Source organism: Procambarus clarkii, chromosome 24 (assembly GCF_040958095.1).
Source record: "Procambarus clarkii isolate CNS0578487 chromosome 24, FALCON_Pclarkii_2.0, whole genome shotgun sequence".
NCBI classification, from domain to species: Eukaryota; Metazoa; Arthropoda; class Malacostraca; order Decapoda; family Cambaridae; genus Procambarus; species Procambarus clarkii.
In genome coordinates, this window is record NC_091173.1 from 28,784,169 (window position 1) to 28,798,790 (window position 14,622).

Below are 14,622 nucleotides of genomic sequence, written 5' to 3' on the forward strand. Positions count from 1 at the left end.
GTGTGAGAGTGAACGTGGTGTCTTATAGTCCTCTTAAGGGTGTGAGGTCAAACATTCGCACCCTTGTCATGAGACTCCGGGCGGATATTCCGTCCTCTGTGCGCCTTATGGGGTACAACGTTCGGGTGTTTTACGCCCGTCAGCCGCGGACGTGTTATCGTTGTGGTCTTTTTGGCCATCAGGCTGCTGACTGTTCTGCGCCTGCTGTTGCACCAGTGAATCTCTTCAGTGAGGAGGATTTTCCGCCCCTTCCTGTGGGGGATGATTCGGTGGGTGTGGACGTCTCTTCGGCTGAGGAGGTGCCCTCTGTAGCAGCTGTTGCTCCGCCTGTTGTGCCCCCTATTGTTGCCGCATCTCCTCCGGAGGTTGTGTCCTCGCCTAGTGCTCCGCCTGCTCCGGCTGGTGTCCTTGAGCCTCTTCCGACTGCCGTTTGCTCGGACCCCTCGTCTTCCAGTTCTTCCTCTGCTGTGTCTGTCCCGGTCCCTGCACCCTCGCCGTCTGTTCCGGCTGTGCTGGAAGCTGGGGTGGATCCGGCATTCCCTCCTGTGCCTGGCCTGGTGCCCCGTGTGGTTGAGGATGCTGCCGTACTGCGGCGTGCGTCGGTTCGCTCGGCTGGTGCTGCGCGGGTCGCTGAGTCTGCCTCCGGGTCTGATGATGTGCGGCCCGAGCCTAAGCGTTCCCGGCGTTCTTCTGCGTGGGCTAAAGTTGGCGACTTCGACGAGTGTCGTCTTTCCGTTGACGGTGGGGTGGCTCCGGATGTGGTGCACACTACGGTGGTGGCGGAGGTACACTTGCCTGAGGATGCCGGTGCCGGCGTTTTGGCCTCAACTTCTGGTCCGGTGTCCGAGGGTCCTGCTTCAGGTGCGTTGCCTGCGTCGGATGGCTCCGGTTCTTCGTGGGCGGTGGTTCCCCCTGCTGTAGTTGGTGGTGAGCGGGGTGGCCTGGTGGTGATGTTGAGAAAGGATGCTCGCTCTGGATGTTCTGTGGCCCCTTCCTCGTTACCCGTTTCCTCGGCAGCGGTCTTGCCGCCTCTTCCGTTTCCTCCAGTCCCTTCCGTGTCTCCTGCGGTATCCGTGGAGGTGCTATCGTCTCAGCGTCCGGCCCCTGCTCCGATGGCGAAGGCGTGGCAGGCTCAGCGACCCTCGTCCGCTTCTCCAGTGTCGTCTGCTTCCTCGAAGGGCGTGGTTGGCGCTCCCCGGCCTCGTTATGCGACTTGCGTCAGTGACCTTAGGCATTGGCCGATGCCGCCAGATATAGATGTTCCTGAGTTTATGATACCCGCTCGAGCGCGGGGGATCAAAAACCCTACCGACCTTGAAGATCTAGTCTGGGAGGCTTACAAGGTGAAGTATCCTCGTGATCTTTTCCCGGAGAAGTACATTTCTCACGTTGTTCCTCGCAAGTGATTTCTATGTATTTTGTGTTGCCTGTGGTGTGCATGGTTGTGGGGTGTGTATGTGAGTGGGTGGGATGGGTATTGTTTCCCGGTACCTGCGTGCTCCGGTTTGTATTGTGGGTTTTCTTGTATGGCTGGTGGGGGGGTGTGCGGTTCCTGTGCGTTTGTGTGTTCGGTTGTGGATGTCGTGTGCGCTTGTTTGTCATATTGTGTGCCCTTCAGGCTGTTGGCGTGTGCTCTTTGTTATGTTTTGCCACTTTGTTTTGCCTTCCGCTTGTTTTGGCGGATCTGTTTTCTTTATTGTTATTGTCCTTATTCTTGTATGTTTCTCGCCTCTCTGTATGTGTTTGAGGTGTTAGCAGGCTTGTTTTGTGTGCATTTTGTCCTGGGGGTTTTCCCTTATGTTTGTGTTACGCTGTGTTTATATTTGTGTAATCTTTGTATATGCATTTTTGTTTTGTGGTCAGCCCTTCTGGCTGGTCTTCTATTGATTTGTTCCTTTGTCCTTGTACATGTGTGTGCTTTGTACTTTTGTTCTGTTATATTTGTTCTATTTTTATTGTACTTTATACGCATGCTAGCATGTAAAAATAAAAAAAAAAACTTGGTTTATAAGGAGTATTTTATATCTGTGGCTTGAACAAAGCTATTCACTAAGCAAGGAAATACGTAGTAGTTCTTTTAAAAGTGATGGAAGAATCAGAAGGATGTGATAATCAGTTCATAGTACTGTAGTAGTTGATTTGGCACCATTGCAACGAGTCACCCTTAGCTCAGGGTAAAATGTTCTCTCAGTCAGCTGTAGATTGCCACATGCTCCCTTGTTTTTATTTCATTAATTTAGAGAATTTCATGTTTCTATCAGAAATTTTATTCAATAACTACTTTGTTCATTTGCCCATGTAATTAACCATCATTTAAGTGTAAAGATTCAATCCCTTTAATTGGCCAAGTACAGATGATTTAGCTTTGTTAAGGAACTCTGTCAACTAGTTGGCAACCAGCCAAGGTCGGCTTGCTTGGGAGATTAACGAATTTAAGCAGTATGGTTTTGGCAGCCAGAGCAGGAAGGTGGGACCACTGCCCCAAGGAGGCCAGGGCAGGGCAGGAAAGTGGGACCACTACCCCAAGGAGGCCAGGGTAGGGCAGGAAGGTGGGACCACTACCCAAAGGAGGCCAGGCCAGGGCAGGAACGTGGGACCACTACCCCAAGGTGGCCAGGGCAGGGCAGGAAAGTGGGACCACTACCCTAAGGAGGCCAGGGCAGGGCAGGAAGGTGGGACCACTACCCCAAGGAGGCCAGGCCAGGGCAGGAAGGTGGGACCACTACCCCAAGGAGGCCAGGCCAGGGCAGGAAAGTGGGACCACTACCCCAAGGAGGCCAGGTCAGGGCAGGAAGGTGGGACCACTACCCCAAGGTGGCCAGGGCAGGGCAGGAAGGTGGGACCACTACCCCAAGGAGGCCAGGGCAGGAAGGTGGGACCACTACCCCAAGGTGGCCAGGGCAGGGCAGGAAGGTGGGACCACTACCCCAAGGAGGCCAGGGCAGGAAAGTAGGACCACTACCCCAAGGAGGCCAGGCCAGGGCAGGAAGGTGGGACCACTACCCCAAGGAGGCCAGGCCAGGGCAGGAAGGTGGGACCACTACCCCAAGGTGGCCAGGGCAGGGCAGGAAGGTGGAACCACTACCCCAAGTTAGCCAGGCCAGGGCAGGAAGGTGGGACCACTACCCCAAGGAGGCCAGGCCAGGGCAGGAAGGTGGGACCACTACCCCAAGGAGGCCAGGGCAGGAAGGTGGGACCACTACCCCAAGGTGGCCAGGGCAGGGCAGGAAAGTGGGACCACAAGTCGCAGACCTTCACAAGTCGAGCCTGGCCTCGGGCCGGGCTTGGGGAGTAGAAGAACTCCCAGAACCCCATCAACCAGGTATCAACCAGGTATCACTACCCCAAGGAGGCCAGGGCAGGAAGGTGGGACCACTACCCCAAGGTGGCCAGGCCAGGGCAGGAGAGTGGGACCACTACCACAAGGAGGCCAGGCCAGGGCAGGAAGGTGGCACCACTACCCCAAGGAGGCCAGGGCAAGAAGGTGGGACCACTACCCCAAGGTGGCCAGGGCAGGGCAGGAAAGTGGGACCACTACCCCAAGGAGGCCTGGGCAGGAAGGTGGGACCACTACCCCAAGGTGGCCAGGGCAGGAGAGTGGGACCACTACCCCAAGGAGGCCAGGCCAGGGCAGGAAGGTGGGACCACTACCCCAAAGAGGCCAGGGCAGGGCAGGAAGGTGGGACCACTACCCCAAGGAGGCCAGGCCAGGGCAGGAAGGTGGGACCACTACCCCAAGGAGGCCAGGGTAGGGCAGGAAGGTGGGACCACTACCCCAAGGAGGCCAGGGCAGGGCAGGAAGGTGGGACCACAACCCCAAGGTGGCCAGGCCAGGGCAGGAAGGTGGGACCACTACTCCAAGGAGGCCAGGCCAGGGCAGGAAGGTGGGACCACTACCCCAAGGAGGCCAGGGCAGGGCAGGAAGGAGGGACCACTACCCCAAGGAGGCCAGGGCAGGGCAGGAAGGTGGGACCACTACACCAAGGAGGCCAGGGCAGGAAAGTGGGACCACTACCCCAAGGAGGCCAGGCCAGGGCAGGAAGGTGGGACCACTACCCCAAGGAGGCCATGCCAGGGCAGGAAGGTGGGACCACTACCCCAAGGTGGCCAGGGCAGGGCAGGAAGGTGGAACCACTACCCCAAGGTGGCCAGTGCAGGGCAGGAAAGTGGGACCACTACCCCAAGAAGGCCAGACCAGGGCAGGAAAGTGGGACCACTACCCCAAGGAGGCCAGGCCAGGGCAGGAAGGTGGGACGACTACCCCAAGGTGGCCAGGGCAGGGCAGGAAGGTGGGACCACTACCCCAAGGAGGCCAGGGCAGGAAGGTGGGACCACTACCCCATGGTGGCCAGGGCAGGAAGGTGGGACCACTACCCCAAGGTGGCCAGGGCAGGGCAGCAAGGTGGGACCACTACCCCAAGGTGGCCAGGGCAGGGCAGGAAAGTGGGACCACTACCCCAAGGAGGCCAGGCCAGGGCAGGAAGGTGGGACCACTACCCCAAGGAGGCCAGGGCAGGAAAGTGGGACCACTACCCCAAGGAGGCCAGGGCAGGCAGGTGGGACCACTACCCCAAGGTGGCCAGGGCTGGGCAGCAAGGTGGGACCACTACCCCAAGGTGGCCAGGCCAGGGCAGGAAAGTGGGACCACTACCCCAAGGAGGCCAGGGGCAGGGCTGGAAGGTGGGACCACTACCCCAAGGAGGCCAGGGCAGGGCAGGAAGGTGGGACCACTACCCCAAGGAGGCCAGGGCAGGGCTGGAAGGTGGGACCACTACCCCAAGGAGGCCAGGCCAGGGCAGGAAGGTGGGACCACTACCCCAAGGAGGCCAGGGCAGGAAGGTGGGACCACTACCCCAAGGTGGCCAGGGCAGGGCAGGAAAGTGGGACCACTACCCCAAGGAGGCCAGGGCAGGAAGGTGGGACCACTACCCCAAGGTGGCCAGGGCAGGAGAGTGGGACCACTACCCCAAGGAGGCCAGGCCAGGGCAGGAAGGTGGGACCACTACCCCAAGGAGGCCAGGGCAGGGCAGGAAGGTGGGACCACTACCCCAAGGAGGCCAGGCCAGGGCAGGAAGGTGGGACCACTACCCCAAGGAGGCCAGGGTAGGGCAGGAAGGTGGGACCACTACCCCAAGGAGGCCAGGGAAGGGCAGGAAGGTGGGACCACTACCCCAAGGTGGTCAGGCCAGGGCAGGAAGGTGGGACCACTACCCCAAGGAGGCCAGGCCAGGGCAGGAAGGTGGGACCACTACCCCAAGGAGGCCAGGGCAGGGCAGGAAGGTGGGACCACTACCCCAAGGAGGCCAGGGCAGGGCAGGAAGGTGGGACCACTACCCCAAGGAGGCCAGGGCAGGGCAAGAAGGTGGGACCACTACCCCAAGGAGGCCAGGATAGGACAGGAAGGTGGGACCACTACCCCAAGGAGGCCAGGGCAGGGCAGGAAGGTGGGACCACTACCCCAAGGAGGCCAGGCCAGGGCAGGAAGGTGGGACCACTACCCCAAGGAGGCCAGGGCAGGAAGGTGGGACCACTACCCCAAGGAGGCCAGGGCAGGGCAGGAAGGTGGAACCACTACCCCAAGGAGGCCAGGGTAGGGCAGGAAGGTGGGACCACTACCCCAAGGAGGCCAGGGCAGGGCAGCAAGGTGGGACCACTACCCCAAGGAGGCCAGGGCAGGGCAGGAAGGTGGGACCACTACCCCAAGGAGGCCAGGCCAGGGCAGGAAGGTGGGACCACTACCCCAAGGTGGCCAGGGCAGGGCAGGAAAGTGGGACCACTACCCCAAGGAGGCCAGGCCAGGGCAGGAAGGTGGGACCACTACCCCAAGGAGGCCAGGGCAGGAAAGTGGGACCACTACCCCAAGGAGGCCAGGGCAGGCAGGTGGGACCACTACCCCAAGGTGGCCAGGGCAGGGCAGCAAGGTGGACCACTACCCCAAGGTGGCCAGGCCAGGGCAGGAAAGTGGGACCACTACCCCAAGGAGGCCAGGGGCAGGGCTGGAAGGTGGGACCACTACCCCAAGGAGGCCAGGGCAGGGCAGGAAGGTGGGACCACTACCCCAAGGAGGCCAGGGCAGGGCTGGAAGGTGGGACCACTACCCCAAGGAGGCCAGGCCAGGGCAGGAAGGTGGGACCACTACCCCAAGGAGGCCAGGGCAGGAAGGTGGGACCACTACCCCAAGGTGGCCAGGGCAGGGCAGGAAAGTGGGACCACTACCCCAAGGAGGCCAGGGCAGGAAGGTGGGACCACTACCCCAAGGTGGCCAGGGCAGGAGAGTGGGACCACTACCCCAAGGAGGCCAGGCCAGGGCAGGAAGGTGGGACCACTACCCCAAGGAGGCCAGGGCAGGGCAGGAAGGTGGGACCACTACCCCAAGGAGGCCAGGCCAGGGCAGGAAGGTGGGACCACTACCCCAAGGAGGCCAGGGTAGGGCAGGAAGGTGGGACCACTACCCCAAGGAGGCCAGGGCAGGGCAGGAAGGTGGGACCACTACCCCAAGGTGGTCAGGCCAGGGCAGGAAGGTGGGACCACTACCCCAAGGAGGCCAGGCCAGGGCAGGAAGGTGGGACCACTACCCCAAGGAGGCCAGGGCAGGGCAGGAAGGTGGGACCACTACCCCAAGGAGGCCAGGGCAGGGCAGGAAGGTGGGACCACTACCCCAAGGAGGCCAGGGCAGGGCAAGAAGGTGGGACCACTACCCCAAGGAGGCCAGGGTAGGACAGGAAGGTGGGACCACTACCCCAAGGAGGCCAGGGCAGGGCAGGAAGGTGGGACCACTACCCCAAGGACGCCAGGCCAGGGCAGGAAGGTGGGACCACTACCCCAAGGAGGCCAGGGCAGGAAGGTGGGACCACTACCCCAAGGAGGCCAGGGCAGGGCAGGAAGGTGGAACCACTACCCCAAGGAGGCCAGGGTAGGGCAGGAAGGTGGGACCACTTCCCCAAGGAGGCCAGGGCAGGGCAGCAAGGTGGGACCACTACCCCAAGGAGGCCAGGGCAGGGCAGGAAGGTGGGACCACTACCCCAAGGAGGCCAGGGCAGGGCAGGAAGGTGGGACCACTACCCCAAGGAGGCCAGGGCAGGGCAGGAAGGTGGGACCACTACCCCAAGGAGGCCAGGGCAGGGCAAGAAGGTGGGACCACTACCCCAAGGAGGCCAGGGTAGGACAGGAAGGTGGGACCACTACCCCAAGGAGGCCAGGGCAGGGCAGGAAGGTGGGACCACTACCCCAAGGAGGCCAGGCCAGGGCAGGAAGGTGGGACCACTACCCCAAGGAGGCCAGGGCAGGAAGGTGGGACCACTACCCCAAGCGGAGGCCAGGGCAGGGCAGGAAGGTGGAACCACTACCCCAAGGAGGCCAGGGTAGGGCAGGAAGGTGGGACCACTACCCCAAGGAGGCCAGGGCAGGGCAGCAAGGTGGGACCACTACCCCAAGGAGGCCAGGGCAGGGCAGGAAGGTGGGACCACTACCCCAAGGAGGCCAGGCCAGGGCAGGAAGGTGGGACCACTACCCCAAGGAGGCCAGGGCAGGGCAGGAAGGTGGGACCACTACCCCAAGGAGGCCAGGGTAGGGCAGGAAGGTGGGACCACTACCCCAAGGAGGCCAGGGCAGGGCAGGAAGGTGGGACCACTACCCCAAGGAGGCCAGGGCAGGAAGGTGGGACCACTACCCCATGGTGGCCAGGGCAGGAAGGTGGGACCACTACCCCAAGGGTGCCAGGGCAGGGCAGCAAGGTGGGACCACTACCCCAAGGTGGCCAGGGCAGGGCAGGAAAGTGGGACCACTACCCCAAGGAGGCCAGGCCAGGGCAGGAAGGTGGGACCACTACCCCAAGGAGGCCAGGGCAGGGCAGGAAGGTGGGACCACTACCCCAAGGAGGCCAGGCCAGGGCAGGAAGGTGGGACCACTACCCCAAGGAGGCCAGGGTAGGGCAGGAAGGTGGGACCACTACCCCAAGGAGGCCAGGGCAGGGCAGGAAGGTGGGACCACTACCCCAAGGTGGTCAGGCCAGGGCAGGAAGGTGGGACCACTACCCCAAGGAGGCCAGGCCAGGGCAGGAAGGTGGGACCACTACCCCAAGGAGGCCAGGGCAGGGCAGGAAGGTGGGACCACTACCCCAAGGAGGCCAGGGCAGGGCAGGAAGGTGGGACCACTACCCCAAGGAGGCCAGGGCAGGGCAAGAAGGTGGGACCACTACCCCAAGGAGGCCAGGGTAGGACAGGAAGGTGGGACCACTACCCCAAGGAGGCCAGGGCAGGGCAGGAAGGTGGGACCACTACCCCAAGGAGGCCAGGCCAGGGCAGGAAGGTGGGACCACTACCCCAAGGAGGCCAGGGCAGGAAGGTGGGACCACTACCCCAAGGAGGCCAGGGCAGGGCAGGAAGGTGGAACCACTACCCCAAGGAGGCCAGGGTAGGGCAGGAAGGTGGGACCACTACCCCAAGGAGGCCAGGGCAGGGCAGCAAGGTGGGACCACTACCCCAAGGAGGCCAGGGCAGGGCAGGAAGGTGGGACCACTACCCCAAGGAGGCCAGGGCAGGGCAGGAAGGTGGGACCACTACCCCAAGGAGGCCAGGGCAGGGCAGGAAGGTGGGACCACTACCCCAAGGAGGCCAGGGCAGGGCAAGAAGGTGGGACCACTACCCCAAGGAGGCCAGGGTAGGACAGGAAGGTGGGACCACTACCCCAAGGAGGCCAGGGCAGGGCAGGAAGGTGGGACCACTACCCCAAGGAGGCCAGGCCAGGGCAGGAAGGTGGGACCACTACCCCAAGGAGGCCAGGGCAGGAAGGTGGGACCACTACCCCAAGGAGGCCAGGGCAGGGCAGGAAGGTGGAACCACTACCCCAAGGAGGCCAGGGTAGGGCAGGAAGGTGGGACCACTACCCCAAGGAGGCCAGGGCAGGGCAGCAAGGTGGGACCACTACCCCAAGGAGGCCAGGGCAGGGCAGGAAGGTGGGACCACTACCCCAAGGAGGCCAGGCCAGGGCAGGAAGGTGGGACCACTACCCCAAGGAGGCCAGGGCAGGGCAGGAAGGTGGGACCACTACCCCAAGGAGGCCAGGGTAGGGCAGGAAGGTGGGACCACTACCCCAAGGAGGCCAGGGCAGGGCAGGAAGGTGGGACCACTACCCCAAGGAGGCCAGGGCAGGAAGGTGGGACCACTACCCCATGGTGGCCAGGGCAGGAAGGTGGGACCACTACCCCAAGGTGGCCAGGGCAGGGCAGCAAGGTGGGACCACTACCCCAAGGTGGCCAGGGCAGGGCAGGAAAGTGGGACCACTACCCCAAGGAGGCCAGGCCAGGGCAGGAAGGTGGGACCACTACCCCAAGGAGGCCAGGGCAGGAAAGTGGGACCACTACCCCAAGGAGGCCAGGGCAGGCAGGTGGGACCACTACCCCAAGGTGGCCAGGGCAGGGCAGCAAGGTGGGACCACTACCCCAAGGTGGCCAGGCCAGGGCAGGAAAGTGGGACCACTACCCCAAGGAGGCCAGGGGCAGGGCTGGAAGGTGGGACCACTACCCCAAGGAGGCCAGGGCAGGGCAGGAAGGTGGGACCACTACCCCAAGGAGGCCAGGGCAGGGCTGGAAGGTGGGACCACTACCCCAAGGAGGCCAGGCCAGGGCAGGAAGGTGGGACCACTACCCCAAGGAGGCCAGGGCAGGAAGGTGGGACCACTACCCCAAGGTGGCCAGGGCAGGGCAGGAAAGTGGGACCACTACCCCAAGGAGGCCAGGGCAGGAAGGTGGGACCACTACCCCAAGGTGGCCAGGGCAGGAGAGTGGGACCACTACCCCAAGGAGGCCAGGCCAGGGCAGGAAGGTGGGACCACTACCCCAAGGAGGCCAGGGCAGGGCAGGAAGGTGGGACCACTACCCCAAGGAGGCCAGGCCAGGGCAGGAAGGTGGGACCACTACCCCAAGGAGGCCAGGGTAGGGCAGGAAGGTGGGACCACTACCCCAAGGAGGCCAGGGCAGGGCAGGAAGGTGGTCAGGCCTGGGCAGGAAGGTGGGACCACTACCCCAAGGAGGCCAGGCCAGGGCAGGAAGGTGGGACCACTACCCCAAGGAGGCCAGGGCAGGGCAGGAAGGTGGGACCACTACCCCAAGGAGGCCAGGGCAGGGCAGGAAGGTGGGACCACTACCCCAAGGAGGCCAGGGCAGGGCAAGAAGGTGGGACCACTACCCCAAGGAGGCCAGGGTAGGACAGGAAGGTGGGACCACTACCCCAAGGAGGCCAGGGCAGGGCAGGAAGGTGGGACCACTACCCCAAGGAGGCCAGGCCAGGGCAGGAAGGTGGGACCACTACCCCAAGGAGGCCAGGGCAGGAAGGTGGGACCACTACCCCAAGGAGGCCAGGGCAGGGCAGGAAGGTGGAACCACTACCCCAAGGAGGCCAGGGTAGGGCAGGAAGGTGGGACCACTACCCCAAGGAGGCCAGGGCAGGGCAGCAAGGTGGGACCACTACCCCAAGGAGGCCAGGGCAGGGCAGGAAGGTGGGACCACTACCCCAAGGAGGCCAGGCCAGGGCAGGAAGGTGGGACCACTACCCCAAGGAGGCCAGGGCAGGGAAGGAAGGTGGGACCACTACCCCAAGGAGGCCAGGGTAGGGCAGGAAGGTGGGACCACTACCCCAAGGAGGCCAGGGCAGGGCAAGAAGGTGGGACCACTACCCCAAGGAGGCCAGGGGCAGGGCAGGAAGGTGGGACCACTACCCCAAGGAGGCCAGGGCAGGAAGGTGGGACCACTACCCCAAGGAGGCCAGGGTAGGGCAGGAAGGTGGGACCACTACCCCAAGGAGGCCAGGGCAGGGTAGGAAGGTGGGACCACTACCCCAAGGAGGCCAGGGGCAGGGCAGGAAGGTGGGACCACTACCCCAAGGAGGCCAGGGCAGGAAGGTGGGACCACTACCCCAAGGAGGCCAGAGGCAGGGCAGGAAGGTGGGACCACTACCCCAAGGAGGCCAGGGCAGGGCAGGAAGGTGGGACCACTACCCCAAGGTGGCCATGGCAGGAAGGTGGGACCACTACCCCAAGGAGGCCAGGGCAGGGCAGGAAGGTGGGACCACTACCCCAAGGAGGCCAGGGCAGGAAAGTGGGACCACTACCCCAAGGAGGCCAGGCCAGGGCAGGAAGGTGGGACCACTACCCCAAGGAGGCCAGGCCAGGGCAGGAAGGTGGGACCACTACCCCAAGGAGGCCTGGCCAGGGCAGGAAGGTGGGACCACTACCCCAAGGAGGCCAGGCCAGGGCAGGAAGGTGGGACCACTACCCCAAGGAGGCCAGGGCAGGAAGGTGGGACCACTACCCCAAGGAGGCCAGGGCAGGAAGGTGGGACCACTACCCCAAGGAGGCCAGGGCAGGGCAGGGAGGTGGGACCACTACCCCAAGGAGGCCAGGGCAGGAAGGTGGGACCACTACCCCAAGGAGGCCAGGGCAGGAAGGTGGGACCACTACCCCAAGGAGGCCAGGGCAGGAAGGTGGGACCACTACCCCAAGGAGGCCAGGGCAGGAAGGTGGGACCACTACCCCAAGGAGGCCAGGGCAGGAAGGTGGGACCACTACCCCAAGGAGGCCAGGGCAGGAAGGTGGGACCACTACCCCAAGGAGGCCAGAACATCGGCTGGGAGTTTGGAGACATTTTAAGGTAAAGTCTTGTATTGAGTTATTAGAAAAAGAATTTTAATAAAACTGTACTAAGTGCCTCAAGCTAGGAATCATTAAGCTAGGGGTATGTGGTATGGCTAGCTGGGGTATAACCAAGGGCTACATACGCTTCAAGGAGAAAGATTTCAACAAACAAGTTATGGGAACGTTGGAAGGGAAATTAAAGGTAAAAGACATTGATGCAGAATTGTGAACTGAAGGATAGGAAGCACAGGTAAAGAAGATGCAAGAAGCTCTATCCAGATCTCGTGTCAATCCTGCAATGAATCTAAAATCTGGTCGAGGTGGCCATTTTTCAAACAAGAAAATGTTTTAATTTTTATATAATTTCACTAGACATCGTCACTGCTTTTTCCAAATGCCTTTTTGTAATTTTTATTACAATTTAAATTTGATAGGATATTAAACTAGTTTGAGCTAAGATTGTACATATTTTAGCTGTATAATCTATCATAATTTATGAAATAGTTTATATTGAATGACAAATATATTTACATTATTTCCCTTTGAATTATCAGATTCTAAGGAAACATATATTAATGGAGGCATAAGAATAAATTATTAATGGGGAAAAATTACATTTTAGGTATATTTTAGGTGTAAAAATAATTTACATAAAATAAAGTAGCCGTCACAACTGCAAGAAAAATGACAGGTTGGATAACAAGAACCTTTCACACTAGAGATGCTATACCGATGATACTTTTCAAGACGCAAGTGTTCTCTAAAGTGGATTACTGCTGCATACTGACAGCCCCTTTCAAAGCTGGAGAAATTGCTGACCCGGAGAGCCTGCAGAGATCCTTTACTGCTAAAATCCAATCAGTAAAACACCTAAACTACTGGGACTGACTAAAGAGCCTAAATCTGTATTCTCTTGAGCCCAGCCGAGAGAGATACATAATTTACACCTGGAAAATAGTAGAGGAGCTCGTCCCAAACCTGCACACAGAAATAACACCACACGAGAGAGGAAGGCATGGCAGAATGTGCAGAATACCCCTGTTGAAGAGCAGAGGTGCAAAAGGTACTCAGATAACTATCAACATCAGAAGCTCGAGACTGTTCAACACGCTTCCACTACACGTAAGGGGCATAACTGGGTCCCCCCACACAGTATTCAACAGGTAACTCGATAAGCACCTCCAAAGTATACTTGATCAACCAGGCTGTGACTCGTACGTCCGGCTGCAAGCAGCCGCGCCCATCAGCCAGGTTGACCAGTCTAGCAACAAGGAGGTCTGGTCGACGAACGGGCCGCGGGGACGCTAAGCCCCGGAAACACCTCAAGGTAACCTTAAGGTCAAGGTAGGGTATGCTGATCTCATGCTTTATTTTATTAAATAAAATGTGATTAATTTATTTCCTCTGTTTAGACAACCTCCCTTATATTATTTCTTAGTTCACGATCCTGATATTTTGTTTTGTAAATTTCATGTGGCTCCACCAAGCATCCTCATAGTAATATTTCCCCTTGATCGAGTAAGCCGTCTTAGTGTAAATTCGCCCCTCTCTTTCAGTAATTGGGGATTCAGATTCTTGGGATTCCCGAGTAATTGGCCGTTTCCTTTAAGAGTCAATTAGCTTAATTACATCGGGTTATGAAGATGGTGGTGGCAGGGTTAAGAGTATTTGTAACTGGTGGTAGCAGTGTATTCTTGTACCTGTGGCACTTGGTGATCCAACACCAAGTATTACAAGACATCACTGGGCTAAGGTTACAATACAGATAAATGGTGAAATACGGCCCGTTTACTAACGTTTATTAAAGTTCAGAGTGAAAGGAACAAGTGGGTATGATTATTATTTTTTAGTAAAGTTACACTGCCAGGGAATACTTCACGCAGTTATTACGGATGAAGAACACGCGTCTGTGCTGATCATATTTTACAACTGAGTCTGTAGAGCGGGTTCTCAGTACTAAAACCACAAATATTAGACGCCAAAAAGGTGTACTTTAGTAATGAACTTGGCCACATTTTAGCCAGACGTATGGAAATGCCGTCGGTCAAGATGACCGGTCCGTGGGAGTGTGTCTTCTGGAAGATGGTCTGGCTTGCAAAACACTTGAAACCATCACAAAACGCGCGCTTCGTCATGGTTCAGTCAACTTGCTGGTCAAGGGCGACAGTGACGAAGACGACAGTGTGTGTTACTGGTGCAAATGTTCTAATCAAGACTGAAATCACATGTAATAAACCCAACCCGACATATTACTATGTTAATATATATATATATATATATATATATATATATATATATATATATATATATATATATATATATATATATATATATATATATATATATATATATATATATATTTAGCAGGTAACATTAATTAAATTAAGTATGCTTAACTTGGGTATTTGTTTCGCTTTGTGATTTATATACAATGTATTTTCTTCAATTCTTATGTAAATATAAATGATTATGTATAACGTTTTATCGAGTATCCCATGATTTGAGAGGAATTGACATTTAAAATTAGTATATTTCTTCCAAAAAATATTTTTACCTTCCTAAGAATATAATCGTTAAGAAAACTGCCTCCAGACATGCGCCCCTAAATATACTCAACCAAACTAATTTACATGCATGTTCAACATTTGCTTCAAAAAAGCCAGTGATTGCAGAACTGTCTAAGGCCTTGCCGTTGCTTGTTTGATGAAAATTTATCCAGAAGGAGGTGGGCACAGGCATGTCCGTAGGTGGTAGCTGTTTTGAGGTGATTAACCAGTCAGTTATCATGTTTTTCTGGTCACTGGGAGGTCGTTGGTCGTTGTCCTGTATACCATATGTTGAACGCTCTTTTGGATTGTCAGTCCTTACTTTGTGGTTGTTATCGTGGGGCAAGATATTGCTCGACAGTATTTATGAGTACAGCTGCTGACATCATTTTTGACCAGAATAGTTACCGTAATGATGGCTTCAGCACCGCTAGTTTGTGGGTTACTT